Source organism: Pyrgilauda ruficollis, unplaced genomic scaffold, assembly GCF_017590135.1.
Source record: "Pyrgilauda ruficollis isolate IOZ18807 unplaced genomic scaffold, ASM1759013v1 scaffold15, whole genome shotgun sequence".
NCBI classification, from domain to species: Eukaryota; Metazoa; Chordata; class Aves; order Passeriformes; family Passeridae; genus Pyrgilauda; species Pyrgilauda ruficollis.
The window spans coordinates 16,955,199-16,978,857 of NW_024513654.1; positions in this window are offsets into that span (position 1 = coordinate 16,955,199).

A 23,659-nucleotide genomic window follows, 5' to 3' on the forward strand; every position below is an offset into this window, starting at 1 on the left:
GGTTCAGCCTCTTGTGACAGACCTGGAAGTAAAAGCAAACTCAGACACTGCTGCCAAGGCAGCCAGGAGGGTGCTCAATGTGTGGCAGAAAAGGTTGCACCCCACCATCTCCAGAGTTTGTCACTGAGCTGCCCATGTTTCCACTGGGAGAGGGATCCCAACCTTATCTGCAGGATGAGAACTCTGTGGCCACTTCCTTTTCTCACAGAGAGTGTTTGAGCCTTACCCTGCATGTATCTGCAGGAAACAAGAGAGCCCACAGCCTCGCAGCATAACCACCAGCACTGGCACTGATCCTTAGCAGCTCCCCCACTGTGGCTTGTAGGTAGCAGGAAATTTGTGAGTGGTTGCCACATCCCAGAGCACCTTTAGGTCTCACGTGTTTCTCCATACACCCAGCTGGTTTTGAGCATCAGGGCAATGGTGACATGGACACATCTCTTGGAAATGCCTTGTGGCCATCCTGGCTAGTAAAGAAAAGCATTTTATCAAGGTAAAGTTGTAATTCTGCAAGATGCAGAAACCTGACATGTTATTCTTATGTCACCTAGGTGACAAGTGAGCAGCTGGACACCCGATCTGAGCAGCATGGGCCTCCCTTTCTTTTGGTCTGGGGCTTTGCACCCTGTCACTGACAATTTGTCATGTTACACGTAGATCTAGAAGCTGACCCTGTGTAACACAGCAAAAAGCAGTGCAGGGAATATATTGGGATGGGGTGGATCCTAATCAAAAACATGTGGAGTATCTTTGTCCTAGTCAAAACTGTCCTGTCTGGAGACACGTCTGTCAAAAGAGAAGGCATTTCATTAAATGCTGAAGTACCCCTGGGTTGGTGGGTCTTGGAGCCTGAGAAATGCAGGACCTGAATTTCCCTGTTTTACAGCTGTGGATACGGTACAGAACAAAGAGCTAGGACTAGGACAGAGCTGGGATAGAGTAGGAATCAGACTCTGGGACAAATGACCCTTGTGTGACTGCAGCTGCCGGCAGTGCTTAGGATGATGGCCATGGAAAGACCTGCGGCTCCCTCTTTCCAGCCAGAGTGGGGAGAACTGTGAGACTAAGGAGTGATCCTGCTACTGCCCTCACTGCACCCACTGTGGACTTGCAGCACACCCTGGCTAAGATTTGACACCTGTAGGCCTATCTTTTAGAAGACAGAGCTTTTAAAACCAGAGGAAGTGCTTATGGTCTCAAAAGCTTTATGACAGCCATGCTTCCCTTTTATTCAGGGGACACAGCTCCAGGCCACCCCTGGAGAGTGTATCAACTGTAAGTGTTCAGGCACGTTTCTTCCTCTACATGACTCCTCTGGCAGAGAAAGCTGTGGTTTCCTGGCTCTCAAGTTCAGGGGATTTTCAGCCAACATGGTTCCATTTAAGAAACAATAATTAGCAGCAAAGACTTCACACCACTGTCCAGTGAATAGGGAGCTTTCACAGCTGTTTTATTTCAGTGTAAGATGTAGAATACATGGTGTGAAGAGGGATTGCTACAGCAGAGCAGCACCCAAACCATCATATCCCACCAGCCTCTGGAGCACTTGGAGGCAGGGCTGAGGCTCAGCTTTGCTTTCAGGGAAGAATTATTTCAGTCTCCCCATCTCCCGTGCTGAAGTGTGCAAGTGCAGAGTGCAGATCTCCACATTTCCCTGCTGCATAGCGCGCTTTCAGCTAAGATTCTAAAGGTTAGTTTCAACCTGGTGGGATCCCTCTCACCCTTCAGGGCCCTCTGCCAGAAGCATATGCTGTTACTTGAGCTGTTTTAATGGCCAGAATGTGGATGGCATCTGCCCAAGTGATAATTAACCATGAGCTCCACTCAGCTCACAAACAATTCTGTGGAAGTTTACTTCTCAGAGAACTCGGGGTTCTGCAGTGCCACTCCTGCACTAAGTGCAATACTCTTATACTGTGGCAAGCCTCAGAAAAGTCAACCCATTAGAAGCCAGTGCCATTTTATCAATAACTTCACAAACCTCAGCTAAAGTGGCAACTTCTTTAATACACTTTGCATAGTGATTTTTATGTACTTAAAACTTCTAAGATGAGCAGACTTAAGACGCAGCGATGACAACTTTGAATTATTGCACTGGAGAAAGAAGGCATTGTTTTAGAAAATGCTGTGTCTAAAAACTTGCTGGGCCATAGGACTGGTTGTTTTTTGGGAGGAAGGGGATGTTTTTTTGAAATACATCACAGAACTATTAATACAGTTACAGTGTTTGTTGCTGTAAACAGAATTCAGGGATTTAAGCTCTTCTCTTTAGCTCAAGAGTTCCACATATGTGCAGTGGAGTTGCTACTGAGTTGATCCACACACTTTTGGAGGACTTCTGGCTGCGTGGGTAGCCCTGTAGGAGTTACTGCTCTTCCATGGAAGTGTTTGTCCTGCCACTCTACTAGAGGTCTGCACAGCTTGGGCAGTATTTACTCTGATAAAATATCTTGCTGGAAAAACAGCTAATTTCCAGGGAAGCCCAGGTGTGCTTAGTCTTAACTGAAATGGGCAGTACCATTTTCATGGAGCTTTAAGTATTTAAATTGGGATATTATTTGATTTTAGAGTTATTTAAAAATTGAACCCTTTCTAAGGAAAGACAGAAGCCACTGTGAATTGGAGTCTAACTGTATTTATGCAGAAACAAAATGCTTCTCCTGTGTTTCATATTTTCAATTGAAAGCACTTTACAGCTTGCCAGTTTTGTTTCTTTAGGTCTAGAAGTCCTTTTTCACTCATTTCTCTCACTCCCTTTTCACTCTTGACTCAAAGTCACTGCTTTACCAAGTTGCCTTGGATTTTCAAGCTCCTTATATTTTTATTCCCTTTCTTAAAACTATTTTCATGCATTTTCTTTTGTGATTAATACAGAAGAAAAAATTATGAAACACATGTTACTAATGTACTGCTTGATGTTATGGAATCGGAGAAGACTTTTTCAAATGACTGACATTACATATGTCTTTCAAGGATGTGAATCATATGTAAACCATATGTTTCATCTATTTCAAAGATTGTTAAAGAGTAAATATTGTAATGAAATTAACTTACAATCATGGTTCTGAAATGTATATGTAAGTATTGATAACAATATTTCTCAAATGTTCCTTAGGTGGAACTGGGGATAGCTTTCAGGTTTGTTTTTAGGGCAGTATTGTGGTTTAACCCCAGCTGGGAACTAAACACCGCAGAGCTGTTCTGACTCTCCCCTCCATCCCCCAATGGGATGGGGAGAGGAACCAGAAAAAAGGAAACCTGTGGGTTGAGATAAGAGCAGTTTAATAATTGAAATAGATTAATGATAATAATTACAATGAACAGGGAGATAACAGGTTGAGAATAAACCCCAAGAAAGACAAGGGATGCACAACACAATTGCTCACCATCTGCTGACAGTACTTTCTTCATTTCTATTTTTACCTAGAGAGCTGCTTAAAGCAACCACCCCTTCAGCTTGCAACCTCCCACTTTCACTTTTCAGACAAAGTATATATTTTTTTTTATCCTTGTCCTTCATGGGAAAAAAATTTGTCAAAAAGATGTTTTTTACCAAGGAAAAAGTGCCCTGCTATTATTTCAATGTCAAGGAGAAGAAAACTGGGGCAAAATGAGACTGAATTACAGTGAAAGCGCTGAAATCCTCAGTCCCTGACTTCTGCAAGGTTCTCTCACAGAGCTCTCATGTTTTAATGCATTTATATTTCTTTGAGGAAGAACTTGTTTAAAATAACAGCAATTATAAGGTTGTTTTCGCAGATGGAAAGGTGTTGAGCTCAAGGTTTTATGCGGCTGCTCTTTATGCATTTTCTGTAGCTGCTCAAATATTTTTTTTGTTCATAAAAATTTAATATGGAAAATTAATGAGGAGTTGGCTAGTGAGATGATACAGTAACTGTAGCCAGGCTAAAAGTGAGTTGTCAGCTCTGGACCTTCCCAGTCCAACAGGTAATTGCAGAACTGTGTGAGTGAGATACAAAGGGAGGCTCTGAAAGGTTCAAAGAGATTTATTGAATACTTTAGACCACAAAAATCACATAAAACAAAGTCCAAAAAAGTTCCAGAAACAGGACAAGAGGGACCTGTTGTCAGAAGCAGCTTGTCATATAGTTATGATTTACTGTCCTCTCCCAAGTGATCTGTACAATCTCTGTCAGCAGCAAGGCAAACAAATGGCATTCGAGGGGTTTGGGCTGAGGGTGTGGGAGAGAAGGCAGCAGTGAGGATGGCCACAGAAAGCTTAGGCAGTGAATACTGCAGATCTCTGAGCAGAGAGCACAGAACACTCTTTCACTTCTCCTTTCACCGTGAAAGAACAAACCCAGGTCAGCTAAAGGAAGTATTCAAATATAAGAAGAATTTAACTTTGAAGTTATTCCCAGTTTCCTAGGGAATTTAGGTAGTTATTAAAATTAATGGGATGGTGCATCTGAACCATGGTACACTGTAACTTTGAAAATTCCGGTCTAAGATTTTTCAAAGCCAGCCCTTTCTCCATTTCCAATTTTTGTTTGTTTCTCCTTTTAGCCAGACGTGAAACTTGTGCTTTAATATGATTTGTATGTGAAGCAAAAGTCAGGTTTGTTTAGATTGAGTACTTTGGGCTAATGCTTCCATCTCTGCAACTTTTAAAACAGACTTGATAAACTGTTTTGCTGATGATCTTCCCCCCATGCACACTGCAGGCTGCATAAAAGATTTCAATTAATGCTAAAAGCACGGAGGTTTAAAATGCATATGTTTTTCTTGACGTAAAGGAAAATCATCCTGATAGTCTGTTGCTATATAAATTAAAAGAAGCTGACTGGGATTACATTTGTTTTTGTTTGCCTGTGGTTTTTTGGCTTGGGTTTTTTTTGTTTGTTTGTTTTTTGGTTTTTTGGGTTTTGGTTTTTTTTTTTTGTTGTTGTTTTTTTTTTTTGTTTTTTTGGTGTGGTGGTAGGTTTTTCTTAAGTGGACTCCAGTTCAGAAACTAGTAACTGAACAAAACGATAAATTCTGAAAAAGTCCATTCTGTGCCTACAGTGTTGGTGCTAGATTCTTGGCAGGAGACCCTAGAAATTTCACAATAATTCGTCTCACTTCAGAACAGATATTAATTATGACAATAAAAATAAGCTAGCAAATCATCCTCCTTTGTTTGTGAGTCAGACACAGGTAAGTTTCCACTGGTAAATAGCTTCCCCCAGGCATGACAGTGTGTCTGTGTTTGGGTGGTTTTCGAGAGGCTTTCACATTTGGACATCAAGGCATGGTTCTCATATTGCCAGAAGGGCTGCTGTAGTGCATGTGTGCTCCTCAGCATCTCTGCAAACACACCTTGCCTCCCAGGTTGATACCAATGTATCTCCCCATACTGAATTCCTCCCTCCATGTTCCCCATGTCCTTTCTCTGCCCTCCCCACTTGTTCTGTCCTTCTCTTTATGCCTGTTCTTTCCTTTATATTTTTACAACTTTTTTCTCAAGCATCCTCTTCCAAGTCCTCTTTCATCCAAACACCTTTTGCTACATTAAAGACTTTGTCTTGGCCTTGGAGATCTCTCATCACTCCCTTCTTCTCAGGAAGCCTTTCTTTTCAAACTAGCTTCCTTCTGCTAGCAGGGAGGTGTGTTCCCATCCCATCTATGACTAAGTCACATGGAGCCAAGCCCAAGGGCAGGACAGGCATGATGGGCTGTAGATTTGGCTGAGTGATGGTCAGTAGGAGGAAGGAGAGCTTTGAAAGCACAGCCTTACGACTTGTTTTGATTTTTAGAAGCATAGCTACTGACGTTTTCAAGGGAGAAACCTTTCTTCCCCAGGAAGACTTCAGGAGAGCAGTCCTGTTTTTCCTATCTGATGGTTCCTTTTCACTCTGTGGAAGAGGAAAACTCTCCTTTCCCTCTAGGTTTCCAGGCAGGCACTAATAACCAGCACAGTGACCAGCTCCAGGCAGCGCATTCAGCACTTTAAAGGTGGGTGCATCACTAATACCCCTGCTTTGTGCTATGCAGCACATTTCCCTTTTACAGCAGGAAACAGGGCTCAGCAGCCCCTGTCTCCTTGGGCTGGGCTGCTGGCACACAGGGCCTTTGTGGGGAGAAGGCTGGAGCTGATAATCCCTCCTAGAAGCAGGCTTGGTGAATGTGGTCTTGGCATTCCTGTCACCAGCTTGAGGTGAGGGCAGGAACTGAACAGCTGGCAGTGCCCATGACACTTGAATACCAGCACAGCATGCTTCAGATTCCATGGCACAGTGAACTGAGGCTATTGAGAAGCTTGGCTGCATCCCAAGCTTGCCCCTGGCAGAACTGGCAGATCACGTAGCTAGTGTTCCTTTCCAGGACTTGGCCAGGCATAACCCACCCCTCCCCTTCCCTCACCTCCCCTGTATTGGCTTTGGACTGTATTTGTTCACTGGCTTGGCTGCCTCCTGACCTGTGCATTCACAGGGTTTGATGCAGCGTGGAATGTGTATCTCCACAGTAATCTAATTCCATCCTTCCAGATGTGACTCGGTATCAGAAGCTGCATCTCTTTGAGTTGATATTTGGCCATAGCTTTTACAGGAAATATCTATCACAAGGTTTAAATCCAGTAGGCTTACAACAATCCTCAAGCTCCAGTGATAATTGAAGAGGTCATGGAATGTCTAGGCCAGGACTCCTGCCAGTGCCACAGTGCACTTTTCTCCTCTCTAATATGCCACTTCAGCGCAGGATTGGCATTGCCTTCTCAGACTGTGCTGTTGACAAAGGAAGGTTCTCTCTCATACCAAGCTATCAAGACTCTTCTGGAACTGAACACATTCTGTACATGGGCTTTAAACCTGTCCTGTGCACCCACACAGTGCAGCAGCACCATCTTCCTTGTCTGTGCAGGCCACGAGAGAGCTCCAGAACTGGCCCTGTCTGAAATGGCAGTGGCTGTTCAAGCATTTGGAGAGTCCCTAAACACTGGGGCTAAGGTTGTGGCTGGCAGTCATCTGTGTTACTGGTGGAAAGCAGAGAGCCAGGGCTAGTTGATAAATTTCTGGTTCATCAGTGACTTCTTCGAAAACTCCAGAAGGCTCAACCGAGGGCATTTCATGGAAAGCAAGCCTGATTTGATCTGTGTGCCCTGAGCTGAGGGAGTGTCACTAGGCATTACTAATTCTCTTGAGCATCCCTGATTCTCCTGTCTCCAGGAAACTGCAGGTCCCTGGGGACACCTAAGGGCTGGGTGCAAATAATCCATCTGGATAGCACATTTTACATAACAGAGACCCAACATTTTATCTGAATTCTCCTGCATTTTTATGAGTTTTGGATGATGCTACTACTGTTGCTAAATAATTAGCAGCAGCAGCTTGCCAGCAACTATCAAAGTTGCTGGCAACTATCAAAGCAACTATCAAAGTGTAAAAGGTTTTGTTTTAGGATGAAAAGAGGTTGTAATTAGCTACTTTCATTTACATTTCTACTACAGAAGTGGAGTAACCCCAGCCCGGCCGTGATGCCTGTGAACCCTTTGATTCAGGGTCACAGGAGGTATCAGCAGGCCTGTTACAATCTGTCACCAAAGCTGTCTGAAGGGCTGTGCTTGGGCAGTCAATATCCAGTGCTCTTGTGCATACCACAGCCCTTGGGTAAAAGCAGATGGCTGGTGCATTTTTATCTTTCTCCAAAGTGAGTGGCAGCTTTTTCTTTTAAGGAGCAAAATGTTCCTGACTTGGCTCTGTTGTTACTTACTGGACATTTCCTGGATGTTTTCCTTTGAAATGCCTTGCTGTGTGCAGGGACAAGACACTCTGCTTGGAGTGCACAGGTTTCATGTAATAAATTGTATGAGAGTCCTGATTGCAGATGTTAGAGATAAGGGGTTGTGGAGAAGCCCCTTCCCCTGACGCCTTCACGCTGAGGTAGTCACCAACATCTTACCACAAGCCTCGTAACCACTGCCATTTACACCTAACCAGGCTGCTGAGTATTAAGGTTTTCTCTCAGCAAAGTTATCCTTCCCTTTCCTCCTCATCCACATCCCTGAACATGGTCTTGTTTTGATTCCTGTGGTCCCTTGAGCATCTGGATTTGGCTCATAACTCAGGAGGCTATTTTTCTGTCATGTGCTCTGAGTTGCTTAGCACAATTTTATCCATTTGTGGCTGTAAGCCCAATTGGAAACATGTGGGCTGGTTAAAGACAGGTGGAGGCATTTCTTTTGTTAATTAGGCTTCAAATTCCATTGTGTTCCCTGTAACCAGTGGCCAGGCTCTGATCTCAGTAACTCCAGACAAACCCCATTAGTGAAGGAATAACCCAGGATTTGAACTGCTTATAAACCTCATAAGTTTGTCTGGAGTTGTGGTGTTTTGGATTTTTTAGGGGTTGTTTTGTTTGTTTGTTTTTGCCTTTGCTTGAGACATTTTTAGGAAAAAAACATTGCCACATGCAACTAAAAACCTTTTCTAGCCTGGAGGGGATAGAGTGAAATTTTCTGGGGCTGGCAGGGCTGCAGAGCCAAGTCCAAGGTGCTAGGTTCAGACAGGAAAAGCAAGGGCTCCTTTCCCACCAGCATGTTGTCCTCCCTCCCCCACCAGCCCATTTCCCTTCTGCTCTACACCCAAACACTAATTTAATCTCCAAATCAAGGAGCTGCCATTTTGCACTAGGCTGGGAGCTGCTGTTCACCCCCCTGTGGGCTCCACCAGTAATTAGAGTAACACCTTGTGTGATGCTTAAGCAACAAATGCATCACCCACTCCGGCTATAAGTCAGCTTCACTATCACCTTGGAGCTCTGTCAAGCAGTGTGGTGGGGTCAATCTTATTGCAAAAGGGAGTTACTCTGCAGAGTCTGTATGTGTGTCTTGAGAAGATGGCACAGAAAGACATAGGCTTCACAAAATGTTAAATATAAAGGTTTAGGTTTATTTCCACCTTGGGAGGGTGAGTAAAAGCAACTGTGAAGATACCTTAACTATCTCTTTCCTGTGCACAGAATACCTCAGGCTTTACTCTGCAGCCACACTTGCATCCCCTTTTTTTCCTGCATCACAAGGAGCTTTACTGAGTTAGACACCTTTAATATATTCACTGATTTGGCTGTTGAACTTGCTGCCCATCAAAATTGGCATATCCTGCATGAAGAATGTAAATAGCTCTGAGGTTTTCTTCCTTTGAGTTTTCACTACAAGACTGCCTGCAGGAGTTGTTGGTTTTGTAGAAAAGCTGCTGCATCACTGAGCCTCCAGAGTCTGGGGAGTTTTCATTGCTGCCACCTTTCTCTTTTGGGTAGGGGAGCTGGTGTATGTGCCTCTCTGCTGTAGTACCTCTGCCATGTTCCTGACCTGTTAGGCAGGGCTGCTGTCAGCTGTCATCCCTGACCATGGAGAAAGTGGAATTTGGAGTGCCAGTGCATGGAGGAGGAGGGAGAGGAGAGCAGAATGAGACCAAAGCTCCTTGCTTGTTTTTTGTTGTTGGGCTGGTTATCCCCTCCCACCCCACCCAAATTAAAAAGAAGACCATTTGGAAATTTTATTGGGGACTGCAGAGGTCCTTGCACTGCACCCAGTGCTGAGTGCCATCTGGGAAGGGTGACATGAGTTGTCAGGGCAGACTGCTGTGCAAGCAGCAGACTCCAAGGGGCAGAGGGAGGTGTGGTCACCATCAACACTGAGGTGGAGAGGGGGATACTACCCTGCTATTTGAGTATCAGACTCCAAAGGCTGAGGCTCCTTGTGGATTGGACTAGATGAAAAGGTAGCTAAAACAGCAAAGTTTTGTGATAATTCACTGCCAAGTGCCAGCCAAGCCACTGAGCTGAGCCTGTTTGACAGGAGAGCAGCACTGCAGTAGTGAAGGATCACACAGATGCCAGAAATCACAGGAGGTGGGATTTTATTTGCTAGATCAGTGTTTTTATTTAAGAGGCCTAAAGCAGCTGTACATTTAACTGCATTGACTCTCAGGGAATTCTTGGGGGCTGAGTCCTGCTCCCAACCTCGTGCTCAGGAGAGGAAAGAGGATGCTGAAGTGAAAACCCTGCATCCTGTTTCTCTCTGCTGTGTTACCCACTTCCTTCCTGGGCTGTTCTCAAGCTCTGGACCTCTGGCAAAAATGTTAAACAAGTAATAACTTTTCACTGATAGGTACACTCTCCAGTGTGAAAGGTAACATTTTTTCCTTCCTCTATTTTCTATCTAAACTGAGAAGACTATAGAGATAACAATCCACATTTCCAGTGTGCTTACCCAATACAAAGAGGTGGTTGAAAGTTTGCCTCAAAAGTTCTTTTCTGCATCAAATTTGTGGCTTAAACAGAAATAAAGTTTGCAAAAATAAAGCTGGAGGAAAATGGTCTGCTTCCTTTAGAAATTTTCAACTGTTTTTGTCAAAATCTAGGATGATTGAAACCAAAGTTATCTTAGCCATAACATCCTTGCTTAAAGACAGTATTCCATTTTGAAATGCTCCCTAGTGTCTTATGGGAGCTGCTGGCTTCATGTGCCTGTGCAGCTCTGGTGCAGGTGCTGTGCTCACCACACGTGGAGTCATAAGTTTGTAGAAATAACAGAAGAAATTTTCATCTAATGGGTCACCTAGCCCATCCCACTGCCCTAAAGCAATATTAATTGCAACCTTCCTCTTGCTCACATGTATTTATCAATCTGTTTCTAAGAATCTGCGGCAAAGAAAGCTTCAAACATTCTTAGGCTATATATGCCAGTATTTGTTTAGTTATGGCTATTGAAGATTTTTGTTTCTCTCATATTATTTTGAAGACTTGTGGCCTTCAGGCTTTTCTTCCAAATATTAAATACTAGTTTTAAAATCCTTTTCCTCATGTAAGGGGTGAGATTTTTTATTTGTTTGTTTGTTTGCTTTTTAGTCTTCTGATTATTACCACTGCTTTTGGATGAGAAAAAAATCTCCCAAAATTATCTCTTAGTTCAGTGCCTGAAACTGCAGCCCCTATTCCAGTTAAGACTTTGCCACTACTGAACAGACTGGAGGACTTGCTTGCAAAGTCTGTCATAGGGCACTTCTTTTTTTTTTGAGTTGGCTTTTCTCACAGCAGGGTGGGAGTGCTGCCTGACTTTCAGATTTTTATCCAGTGCAGTCCCCAGAACACTTGCTTCAGACCTTTTGTGTTCTTGGTCATTCGTCATCTCTTGATTTTTTTGTTCAGTTGGTTATTTCTGCCTAATTATAGCCTTTGACCTTTGTCAATACAGACTTGCAACCAGGCAAGCCACAAATTTTCTTTCTAATAATTGTTTAAACTGGTTGAGTTTTGGCGTTTGGTGGTTTGGGGCTTTTTAACTTCATTACAACATCCAACCTTTATTCCCTCTGTTCCATCCCACTACTTTGGTATCGTACTTAGGCTTTAAAAGGTAATCCCTATTCCATTGCCAAAATCATTAACAGAACAAAGAGTAATGCCAGAGCCAGAACAGACCCTTGCATAATCCAGTTCCTTATATCTTTCTAGAGTGAGTCAAAGCAATTTAAAACTGGTCTCTGATTTTTTTTTTTTTCTATCATTTTGGCACAAAGTCTTGAGACGCTTCATGTAGACTGTGTTTTCCTCACTCTTTCTGAAAATGTCCCCTGGGACAATGTCATAAGCCTTGCTTAACTCAAGATAGGTCATCCATCGCTTCTTGTGTCAGCCTCAAGGCCTGAGACAAGAACAAGAGGAGAGAAAATCATGCATCACAGCAGATCTAGCCCAACCTAGGATCATGCCCAGGGGAAAACAGGAGTGTGAAATACATGAAATACAGCTCCCAGAAGGTCATGCAAGGCCTCCATGACAGAGCTGTTATGGTTTCCAGCCAAATACTTTCAGGTTTTGAAATTCTAGCATTTTAAAAAAGTGCATCAGTACCATTTTTTTTCTAAATGGCTGTAGTGCATTCCTAGGCCCTATGTTGTTATTTGCCAACATAGCCTGTACTGTACTGAGAAGCTGACTAGCACTGTGATGCACAGGGTGCTTGGTGTCTGGTGAAAGGGGGTACACACAGAATCCTTCACTGAGACTCAGCTGCACTGCAACAGCAGGAAACAGAATTGTGTCCAGCCTTTCCTTGCCATGAAACTGCTGATGTGCATACACTTACTGACCATTTCTGGCTGTATCTGGGCCCAGTGATTGCAGTCCTGTGGTAGAATATCAGGTCAAAATTTATCCTGAAGTCCCACACATCTTCACTTGATGAATCCAGGAGATTCTTGAAGCAAGTTGCCCTGTCATTGAAAAAGAAAACCTGTGCTGTAGGGAACCAATTCTGCTGAGCAAGCAGTTAGAGGGACCTTCAGAAGTACAGCGCACATTCTGGTCATCAGATGTGCTCCTGTTATTCTTATTCACTATCTAGATGTGCAGTACCTTTGGGACACTGTCAGTCACTTGATCCTGAGTTTTAATTTGGAGGAAACACAACATACCCTGGAAGATTCAGTTTTTCACATTCAGGGAAGGAAAAAAGACTACTTCATGCCCTATCAGCTTAAATGCTGTACTTCTAATCACAGACAACAGCTGAGGAACAATTAATTTGAAAGCTTCCTATCAGTGTTATAGCACAATATTATTCCCATTTTCAATCTACATGCATTAGATAAAGTTGATGGAGATATGCAGGCCAGGAAAAGGTAAACATTTTAGCTTCCCAACAATTAATTTATTTTCTCCCATAGACAGGAGAAACTTGGGGTTGAAATAGGGGGAGGATTCATATGAGAGCTTTTGTTTGTTATGCCCTATATTTAACTACTGATCTCCCAAGGTGGCTTCTTGTAAGAATGGAGGTGTAGAAAGAAACAGCTCGAAGACAAGAACTCTTGACTATTGTCTTTCTGTTTTGGCTGTCTGGGGCCAAAAGGACTGTTTGGAGAGGGATGCTGATACCTGAATCTCCTAAGAAAGGGCAATTGCTCTCTGCAGACTGAAACCTTGCATTTCTTATTTTTCAAATAAACCTGCAAGGGAAGTGACTTGCATTGAGAGTGTGAATGGAGGGGGATGATCCCATGTGAGTTTATTTTGCTTAGCGGGTAAGATCAGAAGAGGCCTAAACAAGGCTCTTTATTTTCAGCAACACTGATCATTTGCTTTGAAGTAAGATCCAAAGAAAACATACTCCCAGCTTCATCCCAATTAAAAAGCAATAAAAACTCTCTTCAAATTTTAAATATTGAGGGTAGGATATCTGCCAAGAAATCCTTTTCCTTTATAGAGGGGCAGATGTCAAATATTGTGGGGCCACTGCATCCTCCTCTGGTGTCATCCAGCATCACTCAGTTGAAGTCAGTCAGTCTGAGTTGTGCTGCCTTGATGCCTGGCTGCTTGTCTGGCAGTGCCATTCAAATGTACAGCTCTGCAGAGGTCATGTGCAAACACAGTATTTAGAGATAATGGCCCAAATTCATTCCAGCAGTTTTACTCAGCAAGTTATATGACCTCCTGCCTTTTACTGCCCTTCTTAACCTTGAAGGCTCCAGCAGCAGAAGAGCAGTGCTCTGTGCGGACTAGGAATAATTTGGGTGATAGGAAGGGGCAGTTGTCCCCAGGCTGGTCACTCTAACCATTTTCTAGTTAGTGGCACAATTGAGAAGAGGGAAATCATAGCTCCAGCTAAAATAGGGCAGTTCATAGAGGGAAAAAAATAGAAGTGCCACACTGGTATATCTAAGAGATTGAGACAGGCCTTTTGTAGAAATATGATTAGAGATTCAGTTTTAGTTACTAGCAACTGTTTCTCCTTTCTGTCCTGGAGTCTTTCTGTTCCTGTATCTGGTTTAGTTTCCCTTCCTGCAACACCTATTAGGTTCACCAATGACAATATAAAAGATTTGCTTGAATGAAAGAGTGAAGAAATTGGTGGACCTAAGAGAAGGGGTTGGGGCAAGGCAGGAAATGAATGATAGGAACAATCTGTGCTATTGTCATGTTAGATCAAAAAAAAAAAGTCACAGAGTGTTCTAATTTCTAACGAGAGATGCATATATAGGACAGTTTTTGAGGTAGGACTGGGTCCCAATGTAAGTGAAGCACTCTCCCATTGTTTCTTTGCATCTCCTGCCTCTCTTTATGGAAGAAGAAGAGAGCAGTACAGATGCCCACAGTGGGATAAGATAGGAGGATGGAGCAGCACAAAGAAGCAGCCAAAACTCTTCATGTTGTTGCTGAAGAGGTGTGTAAATGTATTTCTTATTTATCCTCAGCTTTATTGGTAGCAAACCCACTGGAGAGTACTGAGTTAAAGCCAGTCTGGGAGGAAAGGCCAAACAAAAGACCACTACTGCAGTTCTAAATTAATTCCTTACAAGAAACAAGATCCAGTCTGATCATGTTTTCTCAGGCCCTACAGGTTTGGTTTTTTTCAGAGTTTAGATCATAATTTGCTGCTACTTCAGGTGTTCTGAACTCAGTGAAGAATAAAATGCTACAATGAATCTCCTTGACCTTGTATTATGTGTTGTACACAGATATTGGCAAATCAATGTGTACATTAAGCTCCTCAATTTCTAGAATGCACACCAAGCCTTTTCTTCTATTTAGAGCTGTCTTGACTACAAGTTCCTTCAGGAAGGAGGAGATACAATTGGTTCCTTCCCTGTCCAGCCTTCTCTTCCCCATGGTAGAAAAACCCGGTTCCTTCAGCATCTCATGTTTCATGTGCTCTAGACTCCCAGCTGTCTTATCAGCTTTTCTTGGGACTCCCTACAGTTATCAGTATCTCTCATACAGGGTGGCACACAAGTGACCTTCAACATAATTCAGCTGTTGATCCAGACCAAATGATATCTGAATTTTGCAAAGTTTGCCCAGCACTTGCTGCATGAGGAATTCTGCCACACTATTGTCTTGCTTGTCTTATTTACCTTATGTTCTCCTGATAATAAAATGTTGAGGAAACCTAAAAAAGATAGATCTATGTGATTTTTTTCAAGCAACCACTGCCCTCTGCACTGATAGTGTCACTATCTTGCATATCTCTCCTCCCTGTGGAAGGGGATGAACCCTGGTGTTGCCCTGAGATAAGCAAGAAGATTATCAGGCCCATAAACTGCATGGGAGACCAGGAAGCTGTTTGGTCCAGGCATTCCTCTTCCCCCAGGCTACTTCTTTCTGGAGGAAGCCATTGATCTTTGGCAGGCAGACATGGTTGGGCATTCAGTCAATCTATCAGTGACAGACTAACATAAAACAGTGGCAAACAGCCTCCAGTGGTTTTGGGGAAGGGCTCCTTGGCTGGAGAAGCACAGATTCAGCATTCATTCAGACTAACTTTTAAGGAATTTTTTTTTTATTACAGGAAGCAACAATGATAATAATCTGGGGAATCTCTGTCAAGAAAGAGCCTTTGGATAATCTCAAGAAAAAGATATCTAGGCAGGAAGTCCCACTTGGTTTTGTTCATTTAACAAGATCTTATAGGTCTCCAGAAATATCTTCTCATTTTATTCTGAATGGAATTTATGGTGGAATACACAGTAGTAGCTCAATATTGTTTAATTCAACTTTGCATGAATTTGAATGAGCACTCCCAGGAGAGCCTGAAATTTCAGAGAAATCTGGAGATGATAGACAGCAAAGTCTTCCTGAGATCTTTGTCTTTCCACCCTTGGAAGCTGAGTCCAGAATGCTTTTATTGCTTTTTCTACTGTAGATTTTTTTTTAAGCATTTTATCTGGTTTAGTTTTATGTGTTTGAAGCAGGGAGATTATTCCTCTGAGTAATATCAGCAAATTCCTTCTGACAGCCATGATGTCTTGTTAATTTCCTTTCTTTATCCCTTTGTATTCATTTTTCTGGCACCTCAGTGAATTTGCCTGTCCTCCATGGTACTTGCACAAAGGCATTCAATATCTGCAGATGACTCCACACCTTCCCTAGATCACTTTGTTAAGCTAAGCAGCTCCAGCCTCAATCAATCTTGCTGCTCCACCACAACCACCCCTGAAGGATTACAAGATGAGTGGCTTTACTAGTTAACATCTTTTACTTCCTACAGTTCTGGATTGCTTTTACTGAAATTTAGGTCCATCCTTCAGAGGAAAGCGCTGGTCAAGTGTGCTGAGCTGTGTGTGGCCGTGGGTTGTCCCTGCTCCCACAGCTTTGGACAGACTGCACACACAGAGGCTTTAGGGAGCTGTGCTCAGGTCTGAGCTGGCAGGGTGAGGTTATGTGATGTGTCTCCAGATGATACAGCCCACGTCTCCCATCCTTGGGAAGAGTTGCAGGACAGTGACTTTGAACCACATTTGTGCCTTCCCAGCCTCAGACTGTTCCAGGACCTGGAGAAAACTGTGCTACAGCCCAGGCCAGAGTTGAGGCAGCCTGGCTGAACGCGATTTCCAGACTAGCACGTAGCTCAGAATCATCTCGGCGTTGTAACCAGAAGTTGCACACCAGAATTTGTCTGTCATCCCCAGGCTGAAACCCTCTGTGGCAGATCCTGGAGGCAGCAGGTGTCCTGGGACCACAGGCCTCCACCACTGGGATGGTTATTGGCCCAGCCACACTGTTGTGATCCTCTGTAGGGTGTAGAGTTTAGCACTGGAGAAAGATCTCAGAGTTATTCCTGCTTTGGGTAGATACTGTAAAACATCTGTATAAAACTCACCATACTGTAACCTGGCTAAAACTGGTATTAATTAACTTGATTTTCCCTCTCTCCCAATAGCAGATTTGCTGCTTTATTCCACTGAACTCCCCTTAGATCTTTAGATTATGACAAAAGGCTACAAACATTGTAAAGCCATGGCTGGCCCAGGACATTTAAGGAGATATTGCTGCCCAGCACGCATTTCTAATATCACCAAACTCATCTGAGAAGTCTCCGTTGCAGGAGCAAGGAGTTTTGGGGCTTAGCCTGATTGTATAAGCAAGAACACAGTAGAAATGTGTGTCTGGTGGGACTTTCTGGCTAGAAGGAGGCTGTGTTCTTGGGACCAGCTGAGGGGCCAGTAATGCAGCCCATAAGGCAGAGGGTGAGGGAAGCTGTAAGAATTTGAGCATGTTTTATGCTTGCTTTTCCCTCAGCAAGCAAAGGCAGGGGATCAGTAGGATGAAGGCTGAGGAATTCCCTCAGCTTTAATTTGTGACCTGAACAAAGACATTTGCTGGTAAATTGACAGGTTGAAGCACCCTCATATTTTTGGAAGCTTTGAGGAACTGGACTAATCCAGAAAGAAATTCCTAATTAACAAGCAAAATCCTGCATGTAATCGCAGTTTCAGCTGGTGGTACTGGGCAAACAGTAATTTTATGTCTTGGCATGTTTTTCAGCTTTTGACTGAGACAGACACTCATTTACATATTGATTAATGTTCTCTGCCTATGGACTGAGTGCCTGGTGGCTCTTCCCCATCAGGTCAGAAGCCAGTAAACTGCCTGTGCCTGTGATCTAACATCAGAAATAAAATGGTATCACATTCTCACTGCACATTTGCAGGAAAGAAACTGGCTACATTACATGGACCTATGGGATCAGACTCCTTGGAATATGAGATGTGTGTGGGTGAACTTGGCCAGTGAGGCAGCCAAGAAGACAATTTACTAGCCCACCCTTGAAGAACATGATGGGACTCCAGAGGATGGAATCAGGGGCCCATACATATACTTAGAGAAGTTATTAACTTTTTTGGGGTATTTTGGTGCTAGAATTTTAAGCCTCATATCAATTATCCTTCAGCAAAGAGCGTTTTACTATGGAAAAACAATTACATGCATAGTGGGAGCTCTCCTGACTCTAAACTGAGGCAGCAGGAGTGTTAAAATTTTAATGAAGACCTTTGTTTCATGCAGGGTTTCTCAGGTGTTGAGTTAAACCTCTACTAATAAAAAGCAAACAAAACCAAACACAAAGTAAAACTGTATGCCAAAACTTAAGTCCACCTAATTTCAGAGACTAACAGGGCCAAGAGACAATATAAGTCAAGTGACTTTGACTCTATTTGTTTTCAGTGAAGTTTAGGAAGAGTTGGCTGTCCACAATGCCTCAATACCACTCAGGATCTAGGACTGTAGCATCTACAAAAGTGTATATTAGGCCTTACAGTGTCTAGTGGAGACTTTAAACCTCTGGGCTGGTGTGCTCTGCTTGCCTGATCTTGAAATTCTTGTCCAAAATTCATATTTCTGATGTACCATCCCGGTCATCTTGAAGAAAAGATGTATTTTCCCTTTGGCTCTAGTGAGGTGTATATGACATTCCTTACACAGAAACAAACTGGAGAAATAACTCTAAGTCCAAATATATTTCAGGTCTAATGTATCCATAATAAGGAACAGGAAAAAAAAATAGCTATTATATGGTTAATTTGTTTGTATTGTTTTTCCTCAGTTATTTCCTCAGTTATTTATTTTCCTCAGTTATTATTTTCCTCAGTTATATTATTTGTAAGCAATAGGCTTCATTAGCATGCTTTAAAAACATTAGCTACTTCTGATAAGAGTCTGCAGAAAAGATTCAGAACTCTGAAAGCTGGGGCACTTTTGTCATATACTCTGGGTCATTGGCTCATTGAAGTGCCAAGGGAAAGAGCAGTGATTTTAAAAGGGTAATGCAGAAATAACTCATGGAAATAAGTGCTGAACTCACTTCACTGGGATTCAGACAGAGACATTTCCATTTCCGTTTCCTCCCTAATCCTAAATGATGATTCATCTAAAAGTGAGGCTGGAGCTGATGGTGGTATTTGTCAAACAAATCTCTGCAGTCTCTCCAGCCACTGTGTGCTCAATATTTTTAAGTTTTGCCATATCCAAAGAGAATTGGGCAATTAAATTAATCACACACCTCTGGGAAGTAATCTATACCTTGAGGCTTTTGAGGAAGGGAAAATTCCACAGTTGCACCTGGTCAAATGGTTACACATGAAGGAAATGACCCCTTGACCCTTTTAGGTGCTCTGAACATAAAACTTGTTTAACTCTCTCTTACCTGCAGAGCTATAAACAGTATTACTGCTCACTAATCTATGCAGCGCCATCCCCCCAAAAAAGGGCAGTATTTGACTGACCTTAAGCAGCAGGGATTCTTCTGGGTGGCATGAGAAAGAGCTGCAGACATTAAAATTGACATTATCTTGGCTGTACTATACAGTTAGAAAGTGCCTACTCTGTTTGTGGGTGCAGGATTTAGCAGGACCATTCGGGAGGTCTTTGGGGTGAACACAATACAAAGAGTGCAGAATCAGCAATGCTACAGCCATGCTCTTTGTCATGATGAGAGTTCTGTCTTACTGTGTTTTTCCTGTACCTTGTTGCCTTATTGTCAGGGTTTTTTGTCTTTATGTGACTGAAGACAGCAAGCCAAATGATTGTTCCATTCTGAATAATTTCATCAATAGGTTATAGCAGCACTATAACTATCTCAAAGCCTCTGCATGAAAAAGCATTGTCACACTTTTTTTATTGAGAAGATTTGCAATGGTAAAGGAAGGTCCCAGAGGGAGCTCAGATTTGTGTGTGTCACACCTTCCTTCTGGCTCCTGATTGTGCATGACATGGGAGAGGGTTCCTCTGCACTCTTCCATCATTACTTCCACTTTGATTCCTTTGTATGACCTCTGAATTTGACCTGAATTTTCTGTGAAGTTAAGGGTAAGAGTGGTATCATTCATAGCTCAGTGTAATTCACCACCTGAGTGTGAGAGAAGTAGAGAATAAAAATAAAAAATAAGTGAAGCATGCAAAAGATATCTGTCAGAGACAGGTTTTCTATCTGAAATGATGCTTTGCTTTGCTCTAGATATATAATGAAAGGTTTCCATATGTGCCTAGGACTGTAGATAGGTGATAAGAAAATCATAAGAAGTCGGTCTTATACTAGTTTGTACATCAGTCTTTGAATTTGGCCTACAGGAGGTATAGGAACTCTAATTACTGATTACTAAAAAGAAAAAAAAATGTAAAGAAAAAGCCCATGTTCTCCCACCCAGCCCAAACATATACCTCAGAATAAATATGACTAATGAGGTATGAAAGGGCAGCAGTGAGGCTGGGAAGTTGTGTCATCCCATCACAACCATCCGTAAGGCTGGGCACTTGCACATCGGGGTTACAGGTCTGCAGTTTCCCATGGGATGTGCCATGTTCTCAGGCTGCAGGGAAGAGCCTGCCACTCTGGCACCATCAGTCCTGCCTGCTAGATGAGGGCCCTGTCACTATGCCATTATTTCTATTTCAGAGCACATTCTGTCTGCTGAGATGACTTTTCCAGCACAGGCGATCTTGAGCCAAAGGCTAAACTTCCTGTCCAGGGGAATCTTTCATGGAACAGATTTTTTCAAAATCACCATCCATTCCCACTGCAAGGCTTTCCCCCTATAACCTGCAGTGACACCAGCTGTAGTACTGAGAAGAGCACTGGATTATAGGAAAGGCATCAAAGGTGAGGGGAAGCAAAGTGACCTTTTTTGTACATGGCAAGGCTTGCAGGGCAGATGGCACCTGCTGGGAGCTTCAGGCTTTAGCAGATCATTGCCAAACCTCCCCGGTGCTCTCTTCTAGCTGGGGATGAGATTACTGGCTGAATTTGGAATGGCCACAGGGTAATGGGCATGATGAGCAAAGCTGCAGCTGAGCACCAGAACAGTGTGGCTGGGCTGATCCTTACCAATTACAGAGTTCCCAATGCTCTAAAGATGTGTAGCCATTTCTTCCCTGGGCAGCCTGTTCCAATGCTTGACAGCCCCTTTGGTGAAGAAATTGTCTCATATCCAGTCCAAACCTCCCTGGCATAACTTGAAGCCGTTTCTGTCTGGGGCTGATACATCTTGATCAAAATCAAAGATCATTTTGTTGTAAAGCATTATAAAGTTATAGCTTGTTTCATACATACCTTTCAATTGCATCAGGGAGATGCAATTGAGCGAAGATGTGAAGATTGTGAGAGTGGTAGAGATTGTTGCATCTCAGGTGAGAACCAGCAATTTTGCCTGTCTCAGGGCTGAACAGTGTCAAATCATTTTACAAATCCTTGTGTGCCTCGGCACAACATTGTATAAGAGGGAACGAATACAATCAATTAGCCAGAGAAATCAAGAGCTGTGCAAAGAAGTGAGCACCTTTATGGAATGGCAACATCTTGGGTGCCTTCATGGATCTCCTGTTAGACAAACACCCCTTCTTCATTCCTAGGGTCAGCTGGGGTCACTGCCGGTCCTGCTTCAGCTGATGTGCACTGTCAGGCAGCAGAGAAATGGCGTCAACTAAATGGCTTGTCATCTAGTAACAGAGAGGAGAATGTGAGCTTTGCACAGCTCTCATTTGTTCAGCATTTCTATAGTCCAATATTGCGGACTTGGAGGGGTTTGGAAGATTTGGAAGGGTTTGAGAGGTGGTTTCCCAGAATTAATTCCTCTCTCAGTGGGAGGGAGGAAGATTGAACTCTATCTTGTGTTTGCTATTATTAAACATCTTTTCCCTTTGATATGCAGTTTCAGTTCAGAGGTGAGGGGGTATCTTTCATGTGATAACAAAAAAGAGCCCAAAAAGAGAGAAAAAGAGAAATCTGAAGACTGGCATTTTCTGCTTAAGTGAACCCAAAGCATCTCAGCTTTCATAATCCCCACTCTTAGTGCAAGGGGAAAAAAACCAGCAGCAGAATATTACATACCTGAAACCCATACCAGGTTCTGCTCTCATAAAAGCAAAATTTGAAAGCAAACACTCACATTTCCACCAGGAGACACTAGCTGTGGCAGAGACAGGCAGCCAGGCTTCTTCACAGCCCCTGTTTCAGTATCATTTTATTTTGCTGACCAGGGATCTTTCCCAGTTTGGAACACAGACACGCCAGCTGGCCGGGCTACCACTGTGAGTGAATACATTTGGAAATGGCTGTGCTATCTCAACGCCTTACGAATACATCAAAGTGTGCTACAAGCACAGCTGGGGTTTGTCTCCCTGCCTGCTGCCAGGAGAAGTTCCAGCTTCTTCTCCTCACTCCCTTCATCCATATATTCTCAGTCCTTCCTCCTCCCTTCAAAAACAAGCTAAATGGTGTATTATTAATGATCTTTGGTTTAATAGCCATGCTATTACAGAAAATCTGAAAAGAGATAATTCCACATGCCAATAATCTGTCCACTGATTCTTCTCTTTTAGTGTCAGACGAGCATGCAAACTATTACTATTCTGGTTAAATACGGTTCTCAGGAAAATAAGAGGCCCTGACTAGAGCTGAGGGATTGTGCTGGCAAGCAAAATGAGAAAGGACGAGGCATTTCAATCCCAAACTTCATACTTAGCAAGTGATATCACCTTGGGCTCCTGGCTGTATTAGGATTGGTTCAGCAGCCAGGCCTGGGGAGGAACAGGATAGCTGAGCATCAGGGGATTCTGTTCTGGAGCAGGCATGGAAATTTTCAGGTCCCCTGTAAAATCTGTTAGCACTACATTGCAGAAGATTTCCTGTAATCTTTGTGACACAGTTTGTGCTCCAGGCTCTGGAGAATCTTTGTCCAAAATGCTTCCCTTGGTGGATTTCCAGTGGTGCAGCTGGGAGGCAAACCCGGTCCATCTCACTGGTAACAAAGATAATTGCAGTCTCTCTTAATTCATGTTTCCTGTGTTAATGATTTCTTTCCGACAAAGTGCTCTGAGAATTTTTTCTTGTAGCATAAAGAGAGAAAAAATCACTCCCCCCACTGCCTTGGATCTGCTGCCGGTTTCTGCTGAGACAGAGTGAAGATGGAAGCAGAAGGTTTTTGTCATTCTGAATTTCTTGGACAGTGGTTTTTTAGTTTTGTTTTGCTGTTCTCTGTGTTGTTGTAGGATACCTTTTACCCATTTGGAATTCAAGTATCCCCGTTTCCTATGCTGGTGATCCTGCTGCCTCCAGCTGGGATTCTGCAACACAAACTATTTACAGAATTAAATACTGGAACCAGGAGTCTTTAATTGCCTGCAGATGCATCTTCACCCTCTCAGCAGCGCTAGACAGATGCCTGAACTATGTAAGCCAGTGCAAACTCTAAATTGATCTTAAGTGCCTACACAGACCTCCCTGACACTGATTTTTGTCTGGTTCTAAAGTAGTGAGAAAGTTTCTCTGCCCTCAGACATCACCTGTCTGACCAGGCATGGAGAGCTGTGCAGGCAAGCCCTGGGACAGAGACATGTGTCTTAGGAATTGGAGGGGGAACATCTCCAACCCCCAGCATACGCTGCTGACACTCATGAGGAGCTTTTGCCATCCATGACCATGGGCCATTCTGGCCCAAATCAGGCTGTCAGTTTGATTATAATCACTGCCATTAAGGGAAGTGTTCATAAATTTCCTATTCTTGTAACCAAGGCTGGCACTGATGTATAAGAACCAGAGCTTTGAAGTTAGGGCTGCCTTCAGAGCACTCTGAGAGTAGATAAAGAGATGTCAACACTGGATATGCTGTAGTAACATTGCTGTGGGTTGCTCAGAAACATCGTAAAGTTCATATTTCACAATCATTAGCCTCAGCAGTGCCCATCTGTTAAGCACTGGTAACAACTGAAGTGTTTCATAGCAGATGTTCTCCCAGAACAAGTGCCTGTGCAGACTTTGCTGACTTCCTGGATCACAACTGTTTATCCCAAATAATTCTGCAAATAATTGTCAGAGGTCAGTTCATAGTGAATGTCCTGTTTTCTGGGTTTACACTGGTAAGAGCAGTGCAGAACTGCACCCACTGCA